Source organism: Scyliorhinus torazame, chromosome 10 (genome assembly GCF_047496885.1).
Source record: "Scyliorhinus torazame isolate Kashiwa2021f chromosome 10, sScyTor2.1, whole genome shotgun sequence".
Lineage (NCBI taxonomy): Eukaryota > Metazoa > Chordata > Chondrichthyes > Carcharhiniformes > Scyliorhinidae > Scyliorhinus > Scyliorhinus torazame.
The window spans coordinates 166,551,893-166,570,221 of record NC_092716.1 but is presented as its reverse complement, the minus strand read 5'-3'; the positions used below and the strand labels follow the sequence as shown (position 1 = coordinate 166,570,221).

Sequence of the window (18,329 nt, the reverse complement as noted above, 5' to 3'; positions counted from 1 at the left end):
CGCTATCCACAATTCCACCAGCCTTTGTGTCGTCTGCAAACTTACTAATCAGACCAGTTACATTTTCCTCCAAATCATTTATATATACTACAAAGAGCAAAGGTCCCAGCACTGATCCCTGTGGAACACCCACTGGTCACAGCCCTCCAATTAGAAAAGCATCCTTCCATTGCTACTCTCTGCCTTCTATGACCTAGCCAGTTCTGTATCCACCTTGCCAGCTCACCCCTGATCCCGTGTGACTTCACCTTTTGTACTAGTCTACCATGAGGGACCTTGTCAAAGGCCTTACTGAAGTCCATATAGACAACATCCACTGCCCTACCTGCATCAATCATCTTAGTGACCTCCTCGAAAAACTCTATCAAGTTAGTGAGACACGACCTCCCCTTCACAAAATCATGCTGCCTCTCGCTAATACGTCCATTTGCTTTCAAATGGGAGTAGATCCTGTCTCAACGAATTCTCTCCAGTAATTTCCGGATCTAGCAACTCAAATTGGGCATCCAAGCTACGTTATGGGCCATCAGCAGCAGCAGAATTGTATTCAACCACAATCTGTAACCTCATGGCCCAGCATATCCCCCACTCTACCATCACCACCAAGCCAGGGGATCAACTCTGGTTCAATGAAGAGTGAAGGGGAGCAAATCAGGAGTAGCACCAGGCATATCTAAAAATGAGATGTTAACCTGGTGAAGCTACAACACAGGACTTACTTGGTGCCAAACAACAGAGGCAGCAAGTAAAAGACAGAGCAATCCCACAAACAACAGATCAGTTTAAACGTTTCCGCGATATTCCGTCATGAATGCTGGTGGACAATTAAAGAAATAACTGGAAGAGGAGGCTCCAAAAATAACGGCGTCCTCAATAATGGCGGAAGAGTCCAGCACATCAGTGCAGAAGCATTTTCTTTTTTTTTTTTTATATATATATTTTATTGAAAACTTTTTCCCAAACAACAATTTTTTCCCTCTTACAAAGCAAACGTAACAGTGAAGAAATTTTAACAATACACAAATAACTAAACCCCATAATCGTTTGACATAAACTAAACTAAACCCCCCCTCCCCCCTCGCCCCCCTCCCCCCCTCCGTTGCTGCTGCTGGTCATCTGTCTTCCCTCTAACATTCCCCTAGGTAGTCGAGAAATGGCTGCCACCACCTGGTGAACCCTTGAGCCGATCCTCTCAGGGCAAACTTTATCTGCTCCAGTTTAATGAACCCCGCCATATCGTTTACCCAGGCCTCCAGTCCGGGGGGTTTCGCCTCCTTCCACATGAGTAGGATCCTACGCCGGGCTACTGGGGACGCAAAGGCCACAACGTCGGCCTCTTTCGCCTCCTGCACTCCCAGCTCATCCGCAACTCCAAATCGAGCTAGCCCCCAGCCTGGTTTGACCCGAGCCTTCACCACCTTCGAAATCACTCCCGTCACTCCCTTCCAATACCCCTCCAGTGCCGGGCACGCCCAAAACATATGTGCGTGGTTTGCCGGGCTTCCGCCGCACCTCCCACATTTGTCCTCCACTCCAAAGAACCTGCTCAATCTTACTCCCGTTGTGTGTGCTCTATGTAGCACCTTGAATTGAATCAGGCTAAGCCTGGCGCATGAGGAAGAGGAGTTTACCCTGCTTAGGGCATCAGCCCACATACCCTCCTCTATCTCCTCACCTAATTCTTCTTCCCACTTTCCTTTTAGTTCGCCCACCGACTCCTCCCCCTCTTCCCTCATCTCTCAATATCTCTCTGACACCTTGCCCTCGCCGACCCACACCCCTGAAAGCACTCTGTCCTGAGTCCCCTGTGTCGGGAGCAGCGGAAACTCCCTCACCTGTTGTCTAGTAAACGCCCTCACCTGCATATATCTCAGGAAGTTTCCCCGGGGCAACTTATACTTTTCCTCCAATGCTCCCAAGCTCGCAAAAGTCCCATCTATAAATAAATCTCCCACCCTCCTAATTCCCAACTGGTGCCAGCTCTGAAATCCTCCATCCATTCTTCCTGGGGCGAACCTATGGTTGTACCTGATTGGGGACCCCACCGGGGCTCCCCGCACCCCTCTCTGTCGCCTCCACTGTCCCCAGATATTCAATGTTGCCGCCACCACCGGGTTCGTGGTAAACTTTTTTGGTGAGAACGGTAGCGGCGCCGTCACCAGCGCCTCTAAACTCGTCCCTTTACAGGACTTTCTCTCCAGTCTTTCCCACGCCGCTCCCTCACCCTCCATCATCCATTTACGTATCATTGCCACATTGGCGGTCCAATAGTAATCGCCCAAGTTCGGTAGTGCCAATCCTCCTCTGTCCCTGCTACGCTGAAGGAACCCCTCCTCACTCTCGGAACTTTCCCTGCCCACACGAAGCTCGTGATGCTCCTGTCTATTTTATTGAAAAAGGTCTTAGTGATTAGTATAGGGAGACATTGAAATACAAATAAGAACCTCGGGAGGACCATCATCTTAATTGCCTGCACCCTGCCCGCCAGCGACAGAGGCTGCATGTCCCACCTTTTGAAGTCCTCCTCCATTTGTTCTACCAGCCGTGTCAGATTAAGCCTGTGCAAGGTTCCGCAGCTCCTAGCGATCTGAATCCCCAGGTATCGGAAGTTTCTTTCCACTTTCCTTAGAGGCAGGCCTTCTATCGCTCTACTCTGGTCCCCTGGATGTATCACAAATAATTCACTCTTCCCCATGTTTAGCCTATACCCCGAGAAATCCCTGAACTCCCTCAACATTCGCATAACCTCTATCATCCCCCCCGCTGGGTCCAACACGTATAGGTCATCTGCGTATAGCGAGACTCGGTGTTCCTCTCCCCCTCTAATCACCCCTCTCCATTTCCTGGAGTCTCTCAACGCCATGGCCAGAGGTTCAATTGCCAACGCGAACAACAATGGAGACAGCGGGCATCCCTGTCTTGTTCCCCTATATAGTCGGAAATACTCCGATCTTTGTCGACCCGTAACTACACTTGCCGTTGGGGCCCCATAAAGAAGTTTGACCCAGCTAATAAACCCGTTCCCGAACCCAAACCTCCTTAACACTTCCCATAAATACTCCCACTCTACCCTATCAAATGCCTTCTCTGCATCCATTGCCGCCACTATCTCTGCCTCCCCCTCCACTGGGGGCATTATCATCACCCCTAATAGTCGTCGCACGTTCACATTCAGTTGTCTCCCTTTTACGAACCCTGTCTGGTCTTCGTGCACCACCCCCGGGACACAGTCCTCTATCCTCGATGCCAGTACCTTTGCCAGCAATTTGGCGTCCACGTTCAATAATGAAATGGGTCTATAGGACCCGCACTGCAACGGATCTTTATCCCTCTTCAACATTAGCGATATCGTCGCCTCCGACATTGTCGGAGGTAAAGTCCCTCCTTCCCTGGCCTCATTGAACGTCTTCAACATCAACGGGGCCAACAAGTCCACATATTTTCTGTAAAATTCCACCGGGAACCCGTCTGATCCCGGAGCCTTCCCTGCTTGCATGCTCCCCAGTCCCTTAATAACCTCGTCCACCCACAATCGGTGCCCCCAGGCCTACCACCTCCTGCTCCTCCACCCTCGGGAACCTTAATTGATCCAGGAACTGCCGCATCCTCTCCTCTCCCTCTGGGGGTTGAGACCTATACAGTCCCTCATAAAAGGTCTTGAACACCTCATTCATCTTTCCTGCTCTTCGCACAGTGTCTCCCTTTTCGTCTCTAATTCCTCCTATCAACCTCGCTGCTGTCCTCTTTCGCAATTGATGAGCCAGCAGGCGACTAGCCTATTCCCCATATTCATACCTCCTCCCCTGTGCCTTCCTCCACAGCACCTCCACCTTTCTGGTGGTCAGAAGGTCAAACTCCGTCTGGAGTCGTCTCCTCTCCCTGTACAGTCCCTCCTCCGGGGTCTCTGCAAATTCCCTATCCACCCTTAAAATCTCCCCCAGTAATCTTTCCCTTTCCTTGGCCTCGGTTTTCCTTTTGTGGGCCCCAATGGAGATCAGCTCTCCTCTGACCACCGCTTTTAGTGCTTCCCATACCACTCCCACAGGGACCTCGCCGTCGTCATTGACCTCCAGGTATCTCTCGATACACCCCCGCACTCTTGCACACACTCCCTCATCCGCCATCAATCCCACATCTAATCGCCAGAGTCCTCCCTGCTCCCTTTCCTCTCCTAATTCCAGGTCGACCCAATGTGGGGCATGGTCCGAAACCGCTATGGCTGAATACTCAGCTTCTTCCACCCTAGAGATCAACGACCTTCCCAAAACAAAAGTGCAGAAGCATTTTCAACCATCTTCGGCCAGAAGTGCCCACTGGATGATCCTCCTGAGGTTCTTACCAACACAGATACCAGTCTTCAGCCAATTCGATTCACTGCATGTGGTATTAAGAAACAGCTGAGGACACTGTCCTCTGCAAAGATTACAGGCCCAGACAGCATTCCGACAATACGGAAAACCTGTGCTCCAGAACTAGAAGTGCCCTTAGCCAAACTGTTCCAGTACAGCTACAACACTGGCATCTGCCCAATAATGTGGAAGACTGTCCGGGTACATCCTGCCCACAAAAAGCAGGAAAAATTCAACCCAGTCAATTACCACTTGATCAGTCTACTCTTGATCATCAACAAAGTGGTGAAAGGGGTGTCAAGTGCCATTTACTCAGAAGTAACCTGCGCACCAACACTCCGTTTTGATTCTGCCAGGGCTACTCAGCTCCTGACCTCATTCCAGCCTTGGTCTAAACATGGACAAAAGAGCTGCCGTCGGTGAGGTGAGTGTGACTGCTTTGACATCCAGGAGGAAATTACTGAATATGCCATCAAGGAGCCCACCAAAACTGGAGTCAATGGGAATCTGAGAAAACTCTCCACTGTTTGGAGTCACACCTAGCTCCAAGGAGGGCAATTATGGATGTTGGAAGCCAACCTAATCAGCCCCGGGATATCACTACAAGAGTTCTTCAGGACAACGTCCTAGGCCCAACCATCTCCAGCTGCTTCATCATTAGGTCATAAGTGGCGGCATGGTAGCACAGTGGTTAGCATGTTGCTTCCCAGCTCCATGGTCCCAGGTTCGATTCCTGGCTTGGGACACTGTCTATGTGGAGTCTGCACGATCTCTCCATGTCTGTGTAGGTTTCCGCCGGGTGCTCCGGTTTCCACGCACAGTCCAATGATGTGGTTAGGTGGATTGGCCATGCTAAATTTCCCTTAGTGTCCAAAAAAAAAAGGTTAAGTGGGGTTACTGGGTTACAGGGATAGGGTGGAGGTGTGGGCTTAAGTAGGGTGCTGTTTCCAAGGGCCGGTGCAGACTCGATGGCCGAATGGCCTCCTTATGCCATAGAATAGATGTTGGCAATTCTGGACAGGCTGAAAATAGATAAGTCCCCGGGACCTGATGGGATTTATCCTAGGATTCTATGGGAGGCCAGAGAAGAGATTGCTGGACCTTTGGCTTTGATTTTTATGTCATCATTGGCTACAGGAATAGTGCCAGAGGACAGCAAATGTGGTCCCTTTGTTCAAAAAGGGGAGCAGAGACAACCCCGGCAACTATAGACCGGTGAGCCTCACGTCTGTAGTGGGTAAAGTCTTGGAGGGGATTATAAGAGACAAGATTTATAATCATCTAGATAGGAATAATATGATCAGGGATAGTCAGCATGGCTTTGTGAAGGGTAGGTCATGCCTCACAAACCTTATTGAGTTCTTTGAGAAGGTGACTGAACAGGTAGACGAGGGTAGAGCAGTTGATGTGGTGTATATGGATTTCAGCAAAGCGTTTGATAAGGTTCCCCACGGTAGGCTATTGCAAAAAATACGGAGGCTGGGGATTGAGGGTGATTTAGAGATGTGGATCAGAAATTGGCTAGCTGAAAGAAGACAGAGGGTGGTGGTTGATGGGAAATGTTCAGAATGGAGTTCAGTTACAAGTGGCGTACCACAAGGATCTGTTCTGGGGCCGTTGCTGTTTGTCATTTTTATCAATGACCTAGAGGAAGGCGCAGAAGGGTGGGTGAGTAAATTTGCAGACGATACTAAAGTCGGTGGTGTTGTCGATAGTGTGGAAGGATGTAGCAGGTTACAGAGGGATATAGATAAGCTGCAGACCTGGGCTGAGAGGTGGCAAATGGAGTTTAATGTAGAGAAGTGTGAGGTGATTCACTTTGGAAGGAATAACAGGAATGCGGAATATTTGGCTAATGGTAAAGTTCTTGAAAGTGTGGATGAGCAGAGGGATCTAGATGTCCATGTACATAGATCCCTGAAAGTTGCCACCCAGGTTGATAGGGTTGTGAAGAAGGCCTATGGAGTGTTGGCCTTTATTGGTAGAGGGATTGAGTTCCGGAGTCGGGAGGTCATGTTGCAGCTGTACAGAACTCTGGTACGGCCGCATTTGGAGTATTGCGTACAGTTCTGGTCACCGCATTATAGGAAGGACGTGGAGGCTTTGGAGCGGGTGCAGAGGAGATTTACCAGGATGTTGCCTGGTATGGAGGGAAAATCTTATGAGGAAAGGCTGATGGACTTGAGGTTGTTTTCGTTGGAGAGAAGAAGGTTAAGAGGAGACTTAATAGAGGCATACAAAATGATCAGGGGGTTGGATAGGGTGGACAGTGAGAGCCTTCTCCCGCGGATGGATATGGCTGGCACGAGGGGACATAACTTTAAACTGAGGGGTAATAGATATAGGACAGAGGTCAGAGGTAGGTTCTTTACGCAAAGAGTAGTGAGGCCGTGGAATGCCCTACCTGCTACAGTAGTGAACTCGCCAACATTGAGGGCATTTAAAAGTTTATTGGATAAACATATGGATGATAATGGCATAGTGTAGGTTAGATGGCTTTTGTTTCGGTGCAACATCGTGGGCCGAAGGGCCTGTACTGCGCTGTATTGGTCTATGTTCTATGTTCTATGTTCTACACTGTAAATTCTATGATTCTAAGTAGTATGGATGTTTGCTGATGATTGGAGAATGTTCAGCACCATTTAGATACTGAAGCAGTCTGTGTTCCTATACACCAGGACCTGGACAACATTCAGGCCTTGGCTGATAAGTAATAGGCAATGACCATCTCCAACGAGAGAGAATCTAACAATATCCTCTTGACATTCAATGGCATTACCATCACTGAATTTCCACTATCAACATCCTGAGGGTTACCATTGACCATAAATTGAACTGGACTAGCCATCCTGTGGCTACAGGAGCAAGTCAGAGGCTGGGAATTCTGCAGTGAGTAACTCACCTCTTGACTCCCCAAAGCCAATCCACAAAGCACAAGTCAGGAGTGCGATAGCATATTCTCCACATGCCTGGATGAGTGGAGCTCCAACAATATTCAAGAAGCTCAACACCATGCAGGACAAAGCAGCTTGCTTGATTGGCACCCGATCCACTAACCTTCAACATTCACTCCATCCACCACCGTCATACTGTGGCAGCAGTGTGTGCCATGTACAAGATGTACTATAACAACTCACAAATAATAATAATAATTTTTATTGTCACAAGTAGGCTTACATTAGCACTGCAATGAAGTTGCTGTGAAAATCCCCGAGTAGCTACATTCCGGCACCTGTTCGCGTACACAGAGGGAAAATTCAGAATGTCCAAATTACCGAACAGCTTGTCTTTCGGGACTTGTGGGAGGAAACCGGAGCACCCGGAGGAAACCCACGCAGACACGGGGAGAACGTGTAGACTCCACACAGACAGTGACCGAAGCCGGGAATCGAACCAGGGACCCCGAATCTGTAGCTCCTTTGGCAACATCTTCCAAACCTGCAACCTCCACCACCCAGAAGGTCAAGGGCAGCAGACGCATGGGAACACCACCAACTCCAAGTTCCCCTCCAAACTGTTCGTTTTGTCCCTGGGTCAAAATCCTGGAACTCTCCCCCTGCTATACCACTTGGACTGCAGCGGTTCAAGGCAGCATCTCACCACCATCTTCTCAAGGACAATTAGGAATGAGTAATAAACACTGGTCCAGACAGTGACACCCACATCCCATGAAATAATTTTTTTAAACTCCAGATAGATTTAGCATCTAACAAGGGGAGACAAAAGCAAAAAAGACAGTGATCTGCCACACCTCATTTTTCACTTCTCCCCTTATTTCACCATTTACTGATATCAATAACCCTGCATACACCCATATGAGAGTCTCCACAGAGAGCAATGCATAATGCCTCATATATGCTCTTTCCTAGTCATATTATTGGTGACGATAGTACACCAGTACAGGTAGTGTTTTAACATCAATGTCTGTTTATATATTTTTATTAAAAACATTCTTTCCATCACATGGCAATCTGGGCATTGAGTAAAACTACCTTGTTTGTGCACTGCTTTGAATGTATAATGGCTCAGTTCAAGAGGACCAAGGGGAAAAAGACTCATGCAGCAAGATTTTCTAAGCTTTACCAATGAAGCAGCCATTCAGATGGAAATTAATACAAGAATAGGACTCAGCAAAATAAACCACAAATACACAAGTCCGCAAATAACAGTCACAAAGGGTCAGCTGTGCCTCAATGGACAACACTTCTGCAGAGTCAGAGGCTGTTTTTTAAATTTTCACTCCACAAAATAGAGCACACAATCTAGACTGCGGGAGTGCTGCACTGTTGGAGGTACTAAGAGCACCCCTACCTAGATCCACTACCCCGCCCTATCCCTGTAACTCCATCTAATCTGCACATCTTTGGACACCAAAAATAAAAAAATAAAAATAATCGCTTATTGTCACAAGTAGGCTTCAATGAAGTTACTGTGAAAAGTCCCTAGTCGCCACATTCCAGCGCTTGTTCGGGGAGGCCAGTACGGGAATTGAACCCGCGCTGGTCTTGTTCTGCATTACAAGCCAGCTGGCTTAGCCCACTGTGCTAAACCAGCCACCAAGGGGCAATTTAACATGGCCAATCCAGCTAACCTGCACATCTTTGGACTGTGGAAGGAAACCGGAGCACCCAGGGGAAACCCACGCGGTCATGGGTAGAAAGTGCAAACTCCACACAGACACAAGGCCAGAATCGAACTCGGGGCCCTGGTGCTGTGAGACAACAGCAAGGCAGTTAGGGTTCCATGCAATTCTGTGCAATTAGGATAATAATAATCTTTATTAGTGTCACAAGTCAGCTTACATTAACACTGCAATGAAGTTACTGTGAAAAGCCCCGTCGCCACATTCCAGCGCCTGTTCGGGTACACGGAGGGAGAATTCAGAATGTCCAATTCACCTAACAGCACGTCTTTCGGGGCAAGGGTGTTTAAGATGTGACTTAATATCACAGAAGCTATCCTAAAGTAATCAGCAGCATGCAAGTGCAATGTCACACTCAAAAAGAGAGTCCACAAAAAAGTGGTATAGGTCAGTGAAAGGTTGATGCGGGAAGAAAAATTGCAAAAGGAAACGAGATGCAAGGACTGTGGATTGAATGTCAGACAGGAGAGTGAGAAGAAGTGACCCAAAAAGATACATACTGCACTCACACAAGGAGGGAGAATAAAGAGGAAAAATGGAAGCCAGAAACATTTGCTTGGCATTCAAGATTATTTTTTTGTTAATGTGTTGGTACTGAGTACAATTGTGAATATTGCGTTCTGCTACTCCTTTTCCTCACTAATGTCAACTCTTCAACCATTAGCAGCCAAAAGTGGGCTTGACCGTTGTAACTGGCAGTGTTTGAAGGCTAATAAAATAGCCCCAGAAGAATAATAAAGCATTGCATAAACACTTTTGCTTTCCAGTCACACATGTAGCCTCGCATGGAAAAAGATACACAAAAATGTGCTATGGTCTGTAATGCAGCAAACCAATCATTTTATAAATCCGCAGGAACATCACGGCAAACCATGCCACACTCGCTCGCAAACCTCCTATGCATTCTATACACTTGTACAACTGAAAATGGCTTTCCAATTACATTTCAAGGGCATGGGAGCAAAAAACAGGAAACAAGACACTGGGCCCAATGACATTTACTGAAAACATCCTCTGTTACTGTAAACAATTGCTACAGTGAAAGGACCTGCTGGTGGATTCGATCAGTTGACAACTTTCTATAATTTTAAACCAATTCACTGTTGCCATGTGTCAAACTAGAGAAAGCTGCTCTCAGTTCCTCTTTGCCAAAAAGACATTTGATCATAACAAAGGATTCTCTTCAAAAAAATTCAGATCAATACTCTTGGACAGACTCAACTAGAAACAAAATGAACGCCCACAAATACTGCAGTCTGTCTTACATTTTAATTGTTTAATTTCTACTTGAATATTTACAAAAGGAAGGCTCAAAACTTGAAAATCAAGATCTTTCACAATTCAAACATTTAATGCACTAACGGTATGCAACTCTTGGAAGTGATGGTCCCCACTCGGACAACGGGAAAAATATTCTTCCCTCCACCCACCCAGTTTTACAGCCAAGGTTGTGGTCAACTAAACTCCTATATTTTTAATAAGACAATTTTCCATAACAATTCAAAATTCATAAACCTGAATCAAACGCTTGCGCTGATACAGTACATTAGGACTTAAATTTGGACAAGGTATTCCTCATAGGGAAAATACCTAAATCAAATTTTGTAAGATGGAGAAAATTTGCATTTGACCACAACATTTCAGTGCTTGAAAGGGAACTAAAGAACCCATAGAATAAAAACAGCTGTGATATCTGAAAGTTGGTTGACTTGGTAATTTATAAGCAAAGTTATGTTTCAGATCAAAACTTACTTCTCCAGTTGCAGTGTTTACACTGTTTATGCTCTACATTAACACAAAGCCAGTGAAGAATTAGGTAAGAGTGCATCGTAAAAGAATGAGTCTGATGGTGTACTCTTGCCTTTGTGCTTTGGTTTCGGCTCAACGGAAGACAATGCAATTGCTAATTACGCTACTGCGGTGTGGGTTTAAGAGTGATTATACAGTGATTATGCTTTTAAATGAACTTTCAAAAGGAAAATAATTCCAGTGATTAGAAAGTGATGCATCAGTCAGCCTTTGGGGCAATGGCTTGGAGAAAGCACCATTTGTGGAAGGGCCCCATTCATGTGGAACTTTGTTTTATTTCTGTTTCACTGGTCTACAACAGAATAGAACGGAGATTGAATAAGAACCTCTCTTTCACGCTGTTCAGTGGGGCCCACTGAAAGTTCCAAGTACCTAACTGGGTTAGAGTCAATTATTCACACGGGAACGGATAATCAGCTTCGAAAGTATAAACTACTAGGAACTGGCAAGACGAACATCGCTTTTTTTCCCCCTCTAAGCACATTAATTTAAGAATATCATGCTAATAGGGCGCTACATCTTTATGTCTGAATGGAGAGTTGTGGGGGGGGGGTTGCTAGTGAAGGAATAGAGAATTGAGTTACTAAAATGGGGAAGGGAGCGATGCAAAAGGCACAGTTCTTTGGCTCTGCTATTTTCCACTAATGCAGTTAGTTCTTTAACACCTCACTCAATGAAACTCAGCAGTATCCCAATGCCGTCATCCAGTGTTAAGACCAACCACAAAGCCGCTTCATGTCATACTTAAATTCTACATCAAGGAATCAAAATAACAGCTATTTGTCCATTGCACAGAGACAACACACAAAATCAGGGCGAGGAGGGAACTCCCAGCCTCATCCTCCAAAGACAGTCATCAAGATGGATATTCCACCCAGTAACCACAGGGTTGGTCATCGTTTGCACTGAGCAATGGTCAACAGGTTCAAATGATGGCACCCCAATGGAGCAGCCGTATATTCTAAAGGTGAGCTTAGTTATCTTTCAGCACGGTACCAGCACTAATGGCGTAGATCTGTAAAATCAGGTCACCGATGGCAGTGGGTATTGACAGTGCAAGGGGATTTAAGGTAGGATTACACATTACAGTATAAATATGGAAAGATGGTGTGCTATCTAGCAGTGAGAAAGTCTGCTTTATGAAAAGCAACAAGTGGAATTTGTTTAAAGACAATACTGCCCTCTAGAGGATAATAGCATTTTTATCAAGACACAAACATATTCAATTCTAAACAAGCATCTTCAATGTACACTGAAAACATATTTCCAGACATTCCTTTTTGAATAGAAATGCATTTGAAAATTAACTATGATCTTACACAGAAGCCTTCCACATCAGGAACATAAGTAGGCATTTAAGTTGGCACGTAAAAACAACATTGCATAATGTGGTACAAATAATTCATGAACAATTACTATAATTCTACATTGTCTTAGGAACATAGGAGTAGGATTAGGCCATTCAGCCCCTCTAGTTTGCTCCACCATTTAATTAGATCCCGATTGATCCACCTCAATGCCATCGTCCTGCACTATCCTTGTATTCCTTGATATCATTGGTATCTAGAGATCTATTGACCTCTACTTTGAACATACTCAGAGACTGAGCCTCCACAGCCCTTTGGGGTGGAGAATGCAATCTAATTCCTCATCTCATTCCTAAATGGCCTACCTCTTATGTGGAGATTGTGCCCCGTGGTTCTAGGCAACCCTCCAAACCACCTCTCGTTGCTATTTACCCCAGAAAACTGCAAAGATTAGAATAAAGAAAAAAACTGAACATCGGTTTTGAGCATCTGAATCAAGAGCATCTAGCACTTTATGAAGTGGCTATGATAGAGCTGTACCTCAGTGATGAGTTGCCCCTTGGGCAGCAAGATTACGAGATAGGGTTATGATATGTTGCTGTAAAGATTTCCTCCTGTATAGTAGTCTAGGAATCAACTTGCATCTGAGAACAGGAATCATGAGGTAGCATGAGGGCTTCAGAACCCATCATGAAATGAAGTAGAGCACCTACTGTTTTACAAGATGCATCACATCGCTTCTCGGCCTTTTGGCTAAGATCAAGTGTACTCTCTGTTCTTATCGCTTCTCGGCCTTTTGGCTAAGATGAGCGTGAGGTCAGGTATAATGCCTGGATCCGGTATGTCTCTCTTGTGGAGACCATGAATTGGATTCAATTTGAATTGGTTTTTGGAGCAGGCAAGGAGCTGGATAGGGGGTTGACCCTGTCCACACTCTGAACTTTGGCTTTGTAACTTTAATAAAGGAATAAAAAAAAATACAAGATGCATCACATTTTCCCTTTGGACTCCAATTCCATCCTGATGAAAATTGGCCCACTCATCTTATGAAGTTCGCAACCAATTAATTGCGGCACAATGTTTGTGAATTCAAATCCAACTCACAAGGAACAGACTACCTCAACAAATGGGAGCTTTAACAGTTCAGAGCCTCCACTGAAACAATGCTCCAGTGCTGCTATCATGCAGCGACAAAGGACTTATTTCCATAATTTCAAACAGAACTCACATAAAACAGTGAAGAAAGCACAGTTCCTTCATTCTAGAAAAGTGTTCTTTTTATGCGCAGCATAGTACACAGTACTCAAAGTATTTTGAGACTGCAATGGATTTTATTAAAATAAATCTCATCTATAGTGGTTACACATGTAGAAAAATAGGTTCCAGTCTTGTAAATGACTTCCAAATGCAAGAGAAACCACAGCAAAACAAAATGCAACATGAGTGCTTTTAAATGAATGCCCCAAATCGTCAAACAGTAAAAACTGGTCATTGGTGCCATTCTTCAGCCCAAGCTCAGTGGCTGAATCCATGCCTCCAGGCCAGTAAGCTGCGGCATCAAGTTATGAGCACATAATATAGATTGGCTTCCAGCACGAGAGTGCTACGTGATTGAAGGTGCTCTTTTGGATAAACATTAAACCGAAACTCTGTTTGCCTGATCAGGACGGCACAGAAAAATCCCACTGCTCTGTTTCGAAGAGCAGAGCAGTTCTCCTGATGTCCTGGACAAACTCTCGCAACCAATCACCACCAAAAACAGATTACTGGTTATTCTGAGGTACACCTTTTAGGAATAAGTCAAGACCTGAAGAGAGGATGCCAAGGAAATTTACTGGAATTAAATCAGTTATGTGGAGAGACTATAGAAATTAGGGTTTGCTCTCAGTAAAGCAAATTCATGAAGGCTTTGGTAGGGTAAAGAGAGTTAATACAGAAACTATTTCCATTGGCAGCAAGGCCAGTAAGGCCAATAATAATATAGATTTACGAAAACGGACTAAAAAAAAAACAAGGAGTTTACTTTATGCAGCTATCTACTGCCCGAAATGATGGTGGAAGCAAATTTAACAAGTTTCAGGGGAATTGCACAAGTACTTGAAGGGGAAAAGTTTTGCAGATTATGGGAAAAGAGCCAGTCTAATCGGATAACCCCTTCAAAGAGCTGGCGCAGGCATGATGGGTTGAATGGCCTCCTTCCGTGCTCTATCATTCCATAATTCTTTTTGCTGTTTGTGGGGCTCTTCCTGTGTGCATTACAGAAGTGACCACATGTCAAATATGCCTGGTCGGCCGTAAAGCACTTTTGCAACATCTTGATGCTATACAAGAATGTATTTTCTTTCACGAACACCAAGGTTCTCATACGATTCTTAACTGCCTCACTCAAGGAATACATATTGCAAGCATCAGTCTAAGAATAAAATCTCATTCATTTTAGCATGAGTCAAAACAGACTTAGGCAGCAATTTTTTTAAACTATTATACTGCCTGACAAATTATATTATTCAGCTGCCACACAGAAATATTGAAATGTTGGAAGTGTTTTAACTATGTTGCTTTTCATAAGGTCTTTTGGACTTATTAAAATGAATGGAAATATGTCTTCCAAACCAGAATGTCATGACTTATGAGGAACAAGGTGACATCCCAAAAAGGGTCAGCACTTGTGGCTATCTCTATTCTTCTTCACTGGATTGCAAGCTGCAAATGACTGAAATACAACATATATTATGCCAAATGAATATTTAATCGTGACATGCAACCCGACTAGAGGATCGGTGACTAGAATTTTTTAAAATCTTTTTGAGAAGCATTGAATGGCATTGTTACATGTTTCAGGAAGTCATTACACATCTCCCACCTTGATTGCTCAGTAGACAATCTGCATAGTACATGACATATTGTGGAAACTCGGGTTTTCTAGTTTGCCTGTTCAAACATTAGGGGCAGAGCATGAATCAAGAATAGAGGCAGTTTGATCACTAGTCCCGAGGTTCAGTTAGGCTGAAGAAGAGGGAGGCTCAGGGTGCTGCTTCTTAACAGATTACTGTCCCATAACAGGCTCTCGCACACCAACCCACATTCTCCTTCCATATTAACCTGCATCCTGTTCCTGGCAGATTGTTAGGGTGATCAAGGGATGAATTTGTTTGTTGACTTATAGAACATAGAACGATACAGCGCAGTACAGGCCCTTCGGCCCACGATGTTGCACCAAAACAAAAGCCCTCTAACCTACACTATGCCATTATCATCCATATGCTTATCCAATAAACTTTTAAATGCCCTCAATGTTGGCGAGTTCACTACTGTTGCAGGTAGGGCATTCCACGGCCTCACTACTCTTTGCGTAAAGAACCTTACTACTCTTTGCGTAAAGAACCTACTTCTGACCTATATCTATTACCCCTCAGTTTAAAGCTATGTCCCCTCGTGCCAGCCATTTCCATCCGCGGGAGGAGGCTCTCACTGTCCACCCTATCTAACCCCCTGATCATTTTGTATGCCTCTATTAAGTCTCCTCTTAACCTTCTTCTCTCCAATGAAAACAACCTCAAGTCCATCAGCCTTTCCTCATAAGATTTTCCCTCCATACCAGGCAACATTCTGGTAAATCTCCTCTGCACCCGCTCCAAAGCCTCCACGTCCTTCCTATAATGCGGTGACCAGAACTGTACGCAATACTCCAAATGCGGCCGTACCAGAGTTTTGTACAGCTGCAACATGACCTCCTGACTCCGGAACTCAATCCCTCTACCAATAAAGGCCAACACTCCATAGGCCTTCTTCACAACCCTATCAACCTGGGTGGCAACTTTCAGGGATCTATGTACATGGACACCTAGATCCCTCTGCTCATCCACACTTCCAAGAACTTTACCATTAGCCAAATATTCCACATTCCTGTTATTCCTTCCAAAGTGAATCACCTCACACTTCTCGACATTAAACTCCATTTGCCACCTCCCAGCCCAGCTCTGTAGCTGATCTATATCCCTCTGTAACCTGCTACATCCTTCCACACTGTCGACAACACCACCGACTTTAGTGTCGTCTGCAAATTTACTCACCCACCCTTCTGCGCCTTCCTCTAGGTCATTGATAAAAATGACAAACAGCAACGGCCCCAGAACAGATCCTTGTGGTACGCCACTTGTAACTGAACTCTATTCTGAACATTTCCCATCAACCACCACCCTCTGTCTTCTTTCAGCTAGCCAATTTCTGATCCACATCTCTAAATCACCCTCAATCCCCAGCCTCCGTATTTTCTGCAATAGCCTACCGTGGGGACCCTTATCAAACGCTTTACTGAAATCCATATACACCACATCAACTGCTCTACCCTCGTCTACCTGTTCAGTCACCTTCTCAAAGAACTCGATAAGGTTTGTGAGGCATGACCTACCCTTCACAAAGCCATGCTGACTATCCCTGATCATATTATTCCTATCTAGATGATTATAAATCTTGTCTCTTATAATCCCCTCCAAGACTTTACCACCACAGACGTGAGGCTCACCGGTCTATAGTTGCCGGGGTTGTCTCTGCTCCCCTTTTTGAACAAAGGGACCACATTTGCTATCCACCAGTCCTCTGGCACTATTCCTGTAGCCAATGATGACATAAAAATCAAAGCCAAAGGTCCAGCAATCTCTTCCCTGGCCTCCCAGAGAATCCTAGGATAAATCCCATCAGGCCCCGGGGACTTATCTATTTTCAGCCTATCCAGAATTGCCAACACCTCTTCCCTACGTACCTCACTGCCATCTATTCTAATAGCCTGGGTCTCAGCATTCTCCTCCACAACATTATCTTTTTCCTGAGTGAATACTGACAAAAAATATTCATTTAGTATCTCGCCTATCTCTTCAGACTCCCCACACAACTTCCCATCCCTGTCCTTGACTGGTCCTACTCTTTCCCTAGTCATTCACTTATTCCTGACATACCTATAGAAAGCTTTTGGGTTTTCCTTGATCCTACCTGCCAAATACTTCTCATGTCCCCTCCTTGCTCGTCTTAGCTCTCTCTTTAGATCCTTCCTCGCTACCTTGTAACTATCCATCGCCCCAACTGAAACTTTACACCTCATCTTCACATAGGCCTCCTTCTTCCTCTTAACAAGAGATTCTACTTCTTTGGTAAACCACTGTTCCCTCGCTCTACGCCTTCCTCCCTGCCTGACCGGTACATACTTATCAAGAACACGCAGTAGCTGATCCTTGAACAAGCTCCACTTATCCAGTGTGCCCAACACTTGCAGCCTACTTCTCCACCTTATCCCCCCAAGTCACGTCTAATGGCATCATAATTGCCCTTCCCCCAGCTATAACTCTTGCCCTGCGGTGTATACTTATCCCTTTCCATCATTAACGTAAACGTCACCGAATTGTGGTCACTGTCCCCAAAGTGCTCTCCTACCTCCAAATCCAACACCTGGCCTGGTTCATTACCCAAAACCAAATCCAACGTGGCCTCGCCTCTTGTTGGCCTGTCAACATATTGTGTCAGGAAACCCTCCTGCACACACTGTACAAAAAACGACCCATCTAATGTACTCGAACTATATCTTTTTCAGTCAATATTTGGAAAGTTAAAGTCTCCCATAAGAACTACCCTGTTACTTTCGCTCTTATCCAGGATCATCCTCGCCATCCTTTCCTCTACATCCCTAGAACTATTTGGAGGCCTATAGAAAACTCCCAACAGGGTGACCTCTCCTTTCCTGTGACTTATGAACGGGGCAAACAACGTGTCAAATATGTCATGTGTCAACGTCGTCGGTTCATGGCTTCAAGCCTGACTCCAGGGGCTAGTACTGAGGAAATGCACTGCATCCTATTGGGGAGATATGATGGCACAGTGGTTAGCACTGCTGTCTCACAGCACCAGAGATCCAGGTTCAATTCCGGCCTTGGGCGACTGTGTGAAAGCTTGCACATTCTGCCTGTATCTGCATGGGTTTCCTCCGGGTGCTCCGGTTTCCTCCCACAGTCCAAAGATGTGCAGGTGAGATGGATTGGCCATGCTAAGTTATGTGGGGTTACAGGGATGGGGTTTGGGAGTGGCCCTAGGGTGTTCTTTCGGAGGGTCGGTGCAGACTTGATGGGCTGAATGGACCCCTTTTACACTGTAGGGATTCTATGATTGAGAGATATCATTGTTCAGGCAAGATACTAAAACAAGGCCCATTTTTCCCATTCAGGTGGGCATAAA

The 18,329-nt window shown here is 45.4% G+C and overlaps 1 protein-coding gene and 1 pseudogene across 3 annotated transcripts in view; one reads left to right on the top strand and one right to left on the bottom strand.

Moving 5' to 3' along the window:
* The window catches only part of mrpl23 (mitochondrial ribosomal protein L23), a 65,359-nt gene that overhangs the window by 15,687 nt on the left and 31,343 nt on the right, over positions 1 to 18,329 (bottom strand). The window lies entirely within an intron of this gene.
* LOC140384975 (U2 spliceosomal RNA) lies at positions 12,841 to 13,088 on the top strand (annotated as a pseudogene).